At 52.8% G+C, this 12304-nt stretch overlaps 1 protein-coding gene across 16 annotated transcripts in view; it reads left to right on the forward strand.

The window, feature by feature from the left end:
- The first annotated feature begins 5018 nt into the window (after positions 1-5018).
- The window catches only part of CXXC5 (CXXC finger protein 5), a 58982-nt gene continuing 51696 nt past the window's right edge, over positions 5019-12304 (forward strand). For 3 of the 16 annotated variants that reach the window (XM_007473712.3, XM_007473719.3, XM_007473717.3), the window contains exon 1: positions 5023-5158. The gene's annotated coding sequence lies outside the window, so the exon portion shown is untranslated. Of the gene's footprint in view, positions 5159-5222; positions 5352-5487; positions 5548-6368; positions 7394-12304 lie in introns of those variants that run through there. The other 13 variants (XM_007473713.3, XM_056811386.1, XM_056811381.1 and 10 more) reach the window with 9 other exon arrangements.

The following is a 12304-nucleotide window of genomic DNA, read 5'->3' on the forward strand; positions in this document are numbered from 1 at the left end:
CCTCAGTTTACTCATGTGTAAAATGAAGATTGGATTCAAGAATTCTTAACCTGGGGTCCATGAACTTGGAATGGGAGAAAACAAATGGCACCTTTATTTGGATATAATTGGGTTCCTTTGTGAGCTAAATGTATTTTACATATTTTAAAACATTATTCTGACCAGTGGTCCATAGGTTTCACCAGACTGCCAAAGGGGTCCAAGCTCCCCCCAAAAGCTAATAACCTTTGGGTTTCCTTCATCTAGACTAGCTAGGAAAAGCTCTCCCTCAACAACAATTAGTTGTGTGTGTGTTTGTCCAGATTAATTGACCCCCCCCCCCCCAGTCAGGGGAATTAAGGGCCTGGGGCCTAGTCAGGATTTAGTTTAGGGCCTCCCCCAAGCCAAGAATGGGAATGCAAAAATAGCCCCTGCCCTCAAGGAGTTTTCTATCTAATCTCCGGAGGAGATGAATCTGATAGCTAGAGTCACCGGAAAGCAGAGAAGGGAAACTCGGGAAGATTCCTCTTCGGGGCAAAAACGTGTGTGTGGGAGCCTCACTGGGGCCTGGAGTCAGCTCTCCGGGTCCCTGGCGCCATCATCCTGGGCATGGGCCTTGCTGTTGTTTGTGTCCTTGTTTTCTCTGCGTTGACCGGTCTGCCAAGGAGATCTCTGAAGGGGGCCATGCTGTGGGTCTCCCCAGGGAGGAGAGTTTCCTTTTTCCTTGCTGTGTTTGCCTTCGGGCTCCACTGGAAGAAAGCTCCCTCAGGCTGGTTTCTGTGGGCCCCGAACCACACGGCCACATCATTACCTGTCTCTTCTGCCCCCAACTCCAGCTTCTCTTCTAGTTCCCAGAATTGTAAGGCAAGGCCTGGGCCAAGCCGCTCGGAGCCAGTTTGGGTGCTTCTGGAGGTGACTGAATTACCCCAACTAAAGCCCTTTTGTTTAAGAAGCTTTGGGCTTTCTTGTGCTAAACGAGGTAGCTGGGACTTTGGGGAGGGTGGGCTGGGGAGGGGTCCATTGAGGTGTTGATGAAGCCATTTTCCCTTTAGGGTCAAGCTTCAGACTTCCGATTCTAAACTAGCCTAGCAGTCCCACCCCAGGGGGAACTCTCCCCGGTCTTCAAACCAAATCAAATCAACACACATATTCATGGAATTCCTAGGGTGCCCCAGGAAGAGCTGGGCCTCCTGGGCTAGAAATGGGGGGGGAAGATGCAAACTTGAGAAAAACATTCTCCCAGGCCTCCCGGGCAAATGTTAGCCAATCTCACATTTTACAGATGGGGAAACTGAGACTTGGAGAGGGGAAAGGACATGCCAAGAACATGCGTTTTCGGTAGCTCCTGTGGCATTTTGTTCACATCAGTCAAGTGGGTCTCTCAGCCTGGAGCTGGAAGGGCCTATGCACATATCTGATCCCGGCCCCCCAGCCCCATGGTATTTGCCTTTTCCTTCCCCTCCCCCCCTCCCCCCCACTGGCTTTAGCAAAGGGCTGGGCTCAAGGTAACAGGTCAGCACATACTTGTGGAATGACTGACTGCGGGAAACTGGCAGAGTTAAATTGCAACTGCAGACAACAATAAGAGATACTTCCCTCTAGAAGTCCTTTGGAGTGGGGGGTGGGTGGAGGAGACTGAGCTGGTGGGGAGAGTCCCTTCCCCTAACGTGCTGGATGGAGGCTGAGTTCCCCCATTTGGATACTGGCTGAAGAAATTCACTCTCCCTCTTCTACTCTAAGATGTGTGGTGTGTCTGCACTGGCCACTGACAGGGTCATTGCTAACATTCTCTGGATCAGGGTTTGAATTTAATTTTCATCATTTTGCTCTTGTTCCAAATGCATAAAGTTCTTTCTGATCCCAATTCCTTGGTCCAAATTCTAATTGAACCCTAGCCTCTGCCCCTTTTGGTGCTCTCAGTCTGGCAGAACTTGAGTCTGGGAAAAGAGTTCCCTGCCTGGGCCCAGCTGCCTAGTATACTGCACCTAGCATTCAGTCAGGCAAGGTTGGGATGGGGATCTTTCCTGTGTGTAACCTCCAGGGAAGGAGTCTTCACCTTAATCTCTCTTCCCCACTCTCTAAACCCAATCCCCCAACTAGCAATCCTCAGTGGGAAAGTGCTCCTCTATTATGTCTAACCTAAATCCCTCCTGTTGCAATTTAAGCCAACAGCGGTGGTCTCCAGTGTAACCAGACCAGAGATCCTTAGAAAGGTTTCTGCTCATTAGCCTTAAACAGGGACTGGTACTCCAGAAAGATGTGGGTAATTAGAAGCCTATAGTTTCACTGAGGTCCATTTCCTCTTCTCCTCTTCCCAGTATGTCATATCTGTAGGGGGGAAAAGAGCCACAGTTCAGGGCAAAGCTGGACAAGGGCCCCTCTACCCCTCCACAATGAAAGGTCAGGGCATTTGAGGATACCTGGGGACTCATCACCTAGGTGACAGGTGCCCCTGCTTGGTGATCATCATGGATGTTGGATCTGTTGGAGTCTAGGAATTTTTTCTCAGACCTATGGAAATGAATTTCTCTGTGCCTCAGTTTCTCTATCAGTAAGCATGTTATTTGCTTGGAGGTGTTCAACTGTGAGGCTAGAGGACCATCAAATTAGTCTGGCTGAAGAGAAGGACCCAAACCAAACCTTTTGTGAATAGGCACGTGTCCCCAACCCAGTCCTTGGCAGGAGGCCCCCTGTACATTCCTGAAGTCTAGTGCCCATTGGCCTGTTCTCCAGACAAGACCCAGAGAGTAGGAGTACATATCTGTTAAAATCCTTAGGCGAGGCTTAAAAGGGGGCAGGGTGGGCAAAGAATTTGGAGGGGGGGTGCTTAGTCCCTTATCCCCTGGCACTCCAGAGACTGGGTGACAGAGAAAGACAAGGTGAAAAGAGATAGATCCGGAAACACAGAGATGGACAGAAACAGGGACAGACAGACAGAAAGACAAACTGAAGCAGAGATAAGACCTACTTTAATCTCTTGTCTTTGGTTCATGCACCTGGAGATGGGCCACATAAATATATAAACTATTATCTGTGCCTGGGTTATCTTCTGAAAATATTCACTTTTGGACAGAAATCACTCACCACATTCTCTTGGAAGGGAAAAAGAACCATTTTTTTTATTGCCCTTCAGGTGTTACAAGGTAAATAAGTCCAGATTGCTAACAGAAATTCACTGAGAACTCTTCATAACCTCAGAGGCCATTTTTGGATTATCTGGTATTTCGAGTTTTCTGTGTCCTCCTCCCTCACCAGCATGGATTTTTGAAGGTTTTCTTCTAGAATTCCCATTGAATGATCATTTAAGTTGGAGCTTAGCAGTAAGAGGGGCTATTGGAGGAGGGGGAGGAAACTCAAGAGAGGCATTTGGCCTTAAATAATGGAGAATACGATTAAACAATCTGTTAATCTGAATTGTTAAACAATCTGGAAGCTGTGTCCTGGACATTTTCCACCCAGCAGTGTCCATTAGTGAACCAGCTAGACCTAGAATCATAAGGACTAAGTTCTAGGTTTGGTTAAGGAGCTGCCTCATTTTCCCTCTCTCCAAGTTCTCCTTAAAACTAAGGCATACATTATGAAGGTTCTCCCCAGCTCAGATATTCTGGGTTGAGAGAGGGCTGTTTTATTTTTGTCTGTGCTTAGCGCATAGTAGGTCCTTAATAAATACTTGCTGGACTTGTTAGGTTCTGTCATTACATGAAGCCACTCCCCAATATCCTTATAAACATATACATTTAACCCACACGGTTATTTGTAAAACACTATTAAGTTCAACGAAGTCTTAGTTCTGTACCTAGACTTTGTTCTTTTCCATAAGTGTAGAGACCCAGCCCAGAGCCTTCCCGCAAGTGTGTAGTTCTTCCTTCTTCATGAGGGTAGATTGGGGGGCTAGGGAGAGGGAAATCTTTCCCAAACGCACCGACTTCTTCAAGTCCCGTGCCAATCTGCCCGCCCCCTTCTCTCCAATAAAGGAGAAAGAAAGCAGTATTATATGTGTTTGCGCATATATTCTTATATATGTGTATATATATATACATACATATATATATATATTTCTCAAAAGTTGTAGTGAAGAATCGTTAGCCGAACTACCGAGAAATGCAAGCGAGAACTCAGACCTCAAGAGAAGAGAGAGGAGAGAGAGGAGAGAGAGAGAGAGAGCGAAAGAGAGAGAGAGAGAGAGAGAGAGAGAGCGAAAGAGAGAGAGATCGAGAGAGAAAGAGAGAGACAGAGAGAGAGCGAGAGAGAGAGCGAAAGAGAGAGAGAGCGAGAGAGAGAGAGAGAGAACGAGAGAGAGAGCGAGAGAGAGATAGAGAGAGAGAGAGAGAGAGAGAGAGAGAGAGAGAGAGAGAGAGAGATGAGAACTGCTGCTGCGGCGGCTGCAGCGGCGGAGGCGGCGGCGGGGCCCGGCGTCCAAGTGGCCAGAGTGTTGGAGGGGAGGGGAGGGAAGGGGAGGGGAAGGGAAGGGAAGAGAGGAGGGAGGGGGAGGAAGGGAGTGGGAAGAGTCCGGTCCGGGTTTTGCCTGCAGCCCCCGGGCAGCGTTCAGTGCTCGGAGCTCCAGCCCGGGCGAGCGAGCTAGCTAGCGAGCGCGCGGCGGCGGCGGCTGATCTGGGATGTAGAGGCGGCGGCGGCGGCGGCAGCAGCAGCGGCACTGGGAGGGAGCTGGGGAAGCCAAGCCCCACTGCAGCCTGAGCGCCCCGGCGGAGCCCCGGGACTAGTACACAGTCTGCATCGCCCCCTCAGGGGCCATGCGCCCCGCTTCCTAAGCCCCCACCCGGCGTCAGGGCGCCGCGCGCACCCCTCCCCTCCTTTCGCAATATTTGAGAATTAGTTGGGGTTTTTGTTGTTTTTAATTTTTGGAGAGAGAAGACTGGGAGGAAGCAGGCAGGGGGGCAGGTGCTTCTCCCCCCCCCTCCCCACTGCCTTTCTTGTTGCCGCTCTGGATTCCCTGGGCTAAGCCGGGCGGCGACAGTGCGCACGGAGGAGGTGGCTGCTGCTGTTGCTGTGGCTGCTACTGCTACTGCTACTGCTGCCCGGAGCGGCGGCGGCTGATCGGCTGCAGCTCCCCCCTGTTTTTCCCATCGCCCCCCCCACCTCTTAGTCCTCCTCCTCCTCTCTCCACCTCCCCCCTTCTCGCGGTTGGCGGCGGCAGCAGCGGCGGCTCCGGAGAACTCGGGTAGGTGTCGGGGTTGTTGTGTGTCCCCCCCCAGCCTCCCCGCCCCTTTAGCCTCCACTCCCTCCCGGGGCTGGGCTCCCCCTGCCCCTCCCCCGTCTCCCTTGGGGCTGGTTAAGCGGACGGGGGTGGGGGGGGGCTGAGTTGGGTGGAAGTCGGCGGAAAGTTTGCAGGCTCTCGCTCCCCCGAAGTTCAGGTGCGGAGAGCCGCGGGCGGGGGACTGGGGGCTGCCACTGTCTAAGATACGGGGAGCAGGAATCCGGGAGGTAGCGGGGGCAGGGTGGAGGGCGGGAGAGGTCTGTGCTCGAATCCCCCGGCTCCGAGACCATATTCACGGCTGGGACTCCGCTGCGATCCCGGTGCTGCTGCCCTGCTCGGTCGCAGATCGTTGGGTACAGACAAAAAGCGGGGTTTTAGGGTCGGGGGTGGGGGGGCGTGACCACTCTGCGGCGCGGAACTGGGGTGGGGGCTGGGTTTGGCTTTGCCCCCCTCTCCCAGTTGGGGTCAGCCTTGCGCTCAGAGGAGTTGGAAAAGGGGTTCCCCGGGCGGGGGGCGGGGTGGGTGGGAAGCGGTGTATCCCTGGAGAGATCGGGGTCTTCAGCTTGGCGGGTGTCCCTGACCTCGGGCAGGTAGGAATTCCTGAGTCTTGGGAAGAAGGGAGTCTGCTCCTTCTCAAGCCTACTAGTCGCTGCTGACCTTTCTCCCCGCCTGGGGCTGGCGTCCCTGCTGGTGCCCTGTGCCCATGCCCTGCACCGAGCTGGGGCCTCGGTGACCATGGGGACGAAGAAGGCTTGGCCTTTTACGTTCCCTAGTTTTGTCCCCTTGCTCTTCGTCCCTTACCAACCTCCCTACCACTTTTGGCTCCAGGTTGGGGTGTGTGTGTGTGGGTGCTAACTCTGAGCCAGGCGCCCTTGGCCACGCGTGGCTGCTCCTCTTCCCGCCCTCCCTCCTCCCCAACCTCCGGGGTGTGTATGTAGGGTTGTTTGGCTGGAATTGGGGTCCTGCGGGGATTGGAATACTTTTAGATCTATTCATTCCACGTCTTCGCCCCCGCCGGGATACGGGGTGCTGGGCAGGCTGATCAAGTTTGGCATTTTCCCCCCTTCAAAGTATTTGCCCGTCCCTCCCCCCCATCCTCCCCCTTCCTCCTTCCTCGGGTCGTCTATCCCAGTATTTGGGATTCTCTAGTGTAAAGGGCTGTCTCTAGCGACCAGCGTGGGCTGTGCCGTGCCGTGCCGTGCTGCGTGCCGGGCTGTGCCGTGCTCTGCTGGGGCGAGACTGGCAGGGCAGGGGAGGGCAGGAGAGGGGATGAGAGGAGACGCGCTTGGCTGTTCGAAGAGAGAAGGGGGTGCTCAGGCTCATCAGGGACCCTTCTGGAGTATAGGTCCTTGACTCCGTGTAAAGGGACAGAGGGGGTGGTGCTGGCCACCCCCCACCTCCCCCTTCCCAGTAGCTGTCTGGTTCACCAGACTGCCAGTCCAATCGAGACAAACATTTATTAAGCTCCTACTATGTTCCTTTTTGCTTTCTCATACTCTCCGACTCAAGCATCTGGGAGGCCCCCTTTCTTTTCCCCTCTTCCGACTGGGGTTGTCAGTAAAATTAGCCCACCCAGGAAGAATTAAATTTTCTTTTCCTAAAGTTGTTCTCTGGCGCAGACCCCTCTCTCTACATACACCCCCTCCACATCCTACCCCTCGGGTTTTCTGAGTAGGGGCGCAGGGAACACAGCGATCATGGACTTAGACTTGTGAAATGTAGCAAAGGCTGACCTTTTCAGGGAGTGTTGGGAAACTGGGGAGAGGGGGAAATCCTAGAACTGTCAGAATCATCGAAATCCTCATAGGAAAATGGAAAATAATTTCGGCTTTCATTTCCCAGGAAGTAAAAGAACTCAGGGAAGGGGGTGGTGGTGTAAGTGAATGAGGAACATGTAATTTTGATGGGGGAGAGGGAGGAGTGGAGGTGGTGCCTTTTAGTGACTATTGCAACCAGAGTTAAAATGAATGATCCAGGCCCCCAGAGAGAATGAGACTTTGGGCCAGATGGGTTGAAAGTCCAGTAATAGCCCCACCCTCTTTTGTCCCTGGACCCTGAATAGCCTTTTGGCTGAGCCTCTCGCACCTGCGGAACAGTGAAGGGTCTGAGAACTTAGTCTAAGGGTGCTCGGTGTGCCAGGGTTGTCGTCTGGGAGAACCTGGCGTTTGACCTCTGTCGTCTTGCCTTTTGACTGCTGAGGTTAGTCCTGTATGGAGAGAAGAGGACCTGCCTCATTCCCCCTTCAGACCCCGGCTAAGTTTGTCCAGGAAGTGTGTCTGGGAATGGGGGTGGACCCACTGGGGTGCCCTTCCCCCCCCCCCCCACTCCCGCCGGGGTTTGCCTACAAAACACTGAATCCCTTTCAACTTTTCCGCTGAGGCCGCCTGGCGGGGGATGTGAGAGCGCCAGGCTGGAGTCGCTCGGGTGCCGGCTTGCGTGGGGAGGGCCATTTGAACACTGAGGCATTTTCACACAGCTGCCAAGCCCGGCACTGGAGCGGACAGGCTGGGAGGAGGAGGGGGGGGGGCTGTCTTCAGTCCTTCCTCCTCCACTGCCTTTCCTGGTGGAGGTGACATTCCAGGAAGACAGGTTCTGTAGACATCATCCCAGGTTACTGGGTGTGACCTCTCCTGGGGAGGGGGGGAGAGGGAGCAGCACCCAAAGCATGCCCAGAGTTTGGGACAAGATACCCCTACTCTAAATCTGTGTTGTGAGAACAGGGGGCTACAGTTCTATAGGAATTGTGAGCCACAAAGGAAACCCATCCAGCTCTTGAATGGGGTTGGGGTGGAGGGGGTCGAATATTGATGGTAACAGATTCTCTCCTCCTGGATTTCCTTGAAAGAGAAACAGGAAGATTCCTTGGAAGATTGGAGGGTTGTGCAGAGTAAAGTTAATACTGATGGGGGGGGGGGGGTGTTCCCTTCTTAATTTAGTTTTCTTCCCCCTCCCCCCAGTGGTATGGAAGATGCTTTTAGAAACCTTCCTGGAGTCTGAGAGGGCTGGATGTACTCCACCTGTACAGAGTGGGGGTTGGGGGAATTGGTTAATAGAGGGTCCCTCTCTGCCTATTCTGAAATCTGACTCCTCTCAGATTGCCTATGAGCAGAGCCTTTCTCACATGGTGGGTCCCAAATGAATTGCTACTCCCCCCCCCCCTCCTTCTCGGAGACCAGCCTCTGGTGCTGGGAGGCTTAACCACAGCACCCTATTTATTTATTTATTTTGGGCAGGGTTGTTTTTCCTTAGCTCAGCAGGTGATTGGGTTGAGGTCCTAACAGTCTGTGGACAAAGCTTGTTGATTTATGGGCTGCAGGTCCTTATCGTGTGAAGCCAGGAATGTCGTGCCCCAGTGGGTGGAAGGGAGTCTGGATTTCTCATCCCCTCTCCAGGGCAGTTCTTTGTGTGGGAGACACACTTGGACCCCCCTCCCCATTTTTCCAGGAATCTTCCTTTTTTGAATGATAGGCTCCTTCCACCCATTTGACAGATGGAAAAACTGATGTGGGAGATTTGGATTAGAATTTAGAGGCAGTTGAAATTTTGTCTCTGGGATATATTTTTCTTGGTAAGGGATGGGCCCCCAAGGCTATATTCAGAATTTGGAGATATAAACTAATTGAAATGCTAATTGAGAAAAGGTTATTGTATACATTTGTGGAGTGGCACTTGAATTGCCCCAAAGTAGCTATGTTTGGATAGTGGGGTTCTCTCCACACATGGGTCTGTATTTCTAGATCTATCCCAATATCATGGGGTAGGGGGAACAGAACATAAGGCCTTTTCCATTTCAGGTGTTCCCCTTGCTTTTTGCACCAGATCCGTGTATGGGGTTGTCCCAGTGCCTTCTTTATACACCTCCCCTCACCCCCCCATTATGGAAGGGGTGTGGGGTGTATGGAGAACACACTGGGACATCCTTGATTAAGTGTATTAATAGTTAAACTCAGCTCATAGCTTAGACTCACCAGACCACAAAAAGCCTCCGCCAGTTACTCACGCTCTGTTGCTCAGCAAGAATATCCCGCTCAAGTTTTTTTTCCCCTGCTTTCTCTTTTTTTAGCACTCCCCCTCCCCAAACCAGGTCCACCCAACCCCAGCTCAGTGTGTAACTGGGACCTAGCCTGGTTCCCTGGAGAAAAAGCAGGACTCCCTCTCCTTTCTTGGTATCTCCACCTGTCCAAATTCAGATCATTGTCAGCTGACAGAGGTGGCTGTGATGAAGGGTGTGAGTGTGAGTCTGCTTGTGCACACGAGCACAGTGTGTTTGTATGTCTTTCAAGTGTATGCCTCTGTTAATGTGCTTTACATCTAAGGAGTGCATTCTGGAAGCTGGGTCAAGGTAGGGTCTGTGGGAATCCATAAGCATATATAGATAGTCTATCTGTACAGACTCTTTGGCATATGTGCACACAAGCATGCCTTTGTGCACTCGTTAGTTTGCGGGAATCCCTGGGTCTCTGCAGAAGGAAGCTCCTGTTCCTCTCCAGGCCTCTTGGAGATCCTGGTTCAGACCCATCAGGCTTAGATGCTGCCCTCCCAGGCACTCTCTGTGTCACCGACCATCTCTACCCGCAGCTCTCCCTTCAAGAAGCTGGTCCTCTGGGCTGACACCTTTTCCTGCCCCCAGAATTTTGGAAGCTGGAGGAAGACAGACTGGGGCCCTGGATGACAGCCTGTGATTATAGGAATAAAAGGATTTTAAGGTCATAGGTTTGGGTACCCCCCTCCCCCCAGGAGCCATAGAATAGCACAGGGCCGTGGTTGAGGAAGAATCACAATGTGATCATTATAGATGCCCGCATACGCCTGTGGATGTATGTACCTGTCCACTAGTATGTGTACCTGTGAGTCTGGATGTGGGCACCCATGTGACATGGGCACGGTGTTAGATATGTTGATATACTTGACTTTCCCCATCTCCTGTCTTTGTGTGGCTCCCTACGGTGTGTGTGTGCCCGCCTGCCTGGGGCATTGGCTGCCTGTAATTTCCCTTTGCTAAAGGAAAGGCAGACATTTCTCAGGAAATTGCCATGTAGGTTCTTTGGGTTCCCCACACTCCCCAAAGGAAGTCTAGGCCTAGGAATTCTTCCTCTTTCCTCTCCCTTTAGCTCCATTTTATTTTTTGGAATGGAGGGGGGGCATGACCTCGGGTCTAGGCCCTCCCCAGGGAGTGGAGGTCATTGATCAGCCACCCCCCCCAACCTGTCACCTGGTCCCTCCTGGCTGTGGTGTACTCAGGGTGTTACCCCTGTCCCTCTGGCTCTACTCCAGTGCCTATAATTGCATTCTGTTGCCTAATCCCCCAGCCAGCTCAATTAGATCTCAAATTCTTCTTCATTTCCTGCCTCCCATGCTGGCCTCCATTCTGGAACCAAGGTCCTCCCCAGGCCTGCTGATTCTGCTAGTGCTTAGAGATCTCTGGGGAGGATTAACCCTTTAGGCCCTGGCCTGGGTTTGCTCAGACTTTGGTGGCAGTAGGACAAGGGACCCGGAGGCCTGGCTGGGGAATCCCTTAGGACTGGTTCCCGGCCCTTTAGCAATGATAATAACTCACTTTTTCCTCCCAGTAGCCTTGTAATACATCTCCTTTTACAGCTGAAGAAACCAAGGCCCAGGGAGTTGAAAGGACATCCCCTCTGTCATGCCGCTAGTGTCAGAGCTGCCAGTCTAACCTGGGCCCCCCAACATCAAGGCTAGTGACCTTTCTGTTCCATCTGGATCCTGATTAGGAGGAAAAAGGAATCTCCCGAAGTGGCCACATCATTTCAATTCTTTGTGTTTCCACCGGGCTGGAACATTTCTTACAGAATTATAATTCCAGAAACAGTATTGGTTCAGAATATATGTATATGTCATGCTGCCTCCGCATTCCTCAGTTTCCATCTTGGAAATGGGGGTGCTGCTGCTGACCCGGGGAGTCTGGAAACAATGAAAGGTTCAAGGTTGGTCTCTTCCCCTCCCAGCCTGGGTGGGTTGGATCTCCGCGGTGGCTGCCCGATCCTGGGTCATGGCTGGTGCTCCGTGCTGTGTCCTGGCCGCTCCTGACCTCTTGTCTGCACTGCACGTTTGACTTTGAACTCATCTCTGGGCTGGAAGAGGCTCTCGCCCTGTCTTTAATGATTCCTGGGGGAGCCCTGCCTCTCCCCCTAGACTGTAAACTCTCCGAGGGTAGGGCATGGCCTATGCTGTGCACACGGGAACTTCTCCAGAAGTGTTTGTGGATGGTGGTGATGAGGTCATGGGAGCAAGATATCCTGTGAAGATCCAGGAGCCCAATTCCGCCCTGACTCCCTGTTCCTAGGAGTGTCTCCCCAGGCCCCAGCCTGAGCCAGGAGAGGTCAGCTGCCTGAATCTATTCCCTGAGACAGACAGGGAGTCTAAAGAGATTTGGGGAGGTGAGGGGGCTGGAGGTCACCTCCTCCTCCCCAGGAGGCTCCTCCGTGGCTGGGCTGACAGGCGGCCTGGCCTCCCTGAGGTTTGCTGGCAGCTTTGGAGACAGCTTGAAAATGCAGGGCTGCCTACAGATCAGCTCACAGAGCTGTAAAGGTCTCTCTATCCCATTACTAATCCCCCAGAGCATCCCCCCCCCCCAACCCCTGCAACCACCTCGTCCCTGTCCTTTGCAGCAAGAGGGAAGAGAGAAATAATATTAAAACCAGAGAGCATGCCCATAGCTCTCAGGCCTTCTGGAGAAACCTTCTGGCTCCCACTCCCTCCCCTTTCTACCCCTTTGGCCTCTGCTGTGCAGTGATCTCAGGGCAGATCTGGAGACAGACAGAACGACAGGACCCAGATTTAAGGATGGCCAGGCCATCTTCTCTACTGCTTGCCTGTTTCCTGCCTTCATTCAGTTAATTGAACAAGTGGCCAAAATCCTAGCTTGATCCCATCACTTTATAGGGAGGGGCCAGTGGCTTAGGCTTTGGATCCGAGGGCCCTGACTTTAGCTCTCTTGGGGTGTGTGTGGGGGGACGACCCCATTTTCTTCCAGCCCTCTTCTCTCCTTCCCCCTGCATTGCAGCTGCCTTCCTACCATGGATGGCTGGGCCTTAGTAGTTCCTCCCCCTCCTTGGCAGACTTAGTATAGCTGACACCTTGAGACCACCT

This window comes from Monodelphis domestica, chromosome 1 (assembly GCF_027887165.1).
Source record: "Monodelphis domestica isolate mMonDom1 chromosome 1, mMonDom1.pri, whole genome shotgun sequence".
NCBI classification, from domain to species: Eukaryota; Metazoa; Chordata; class Mammalia; order Didelphimorphia; family Didelphidae; genus Monodelphis; species Monodelphis domestica.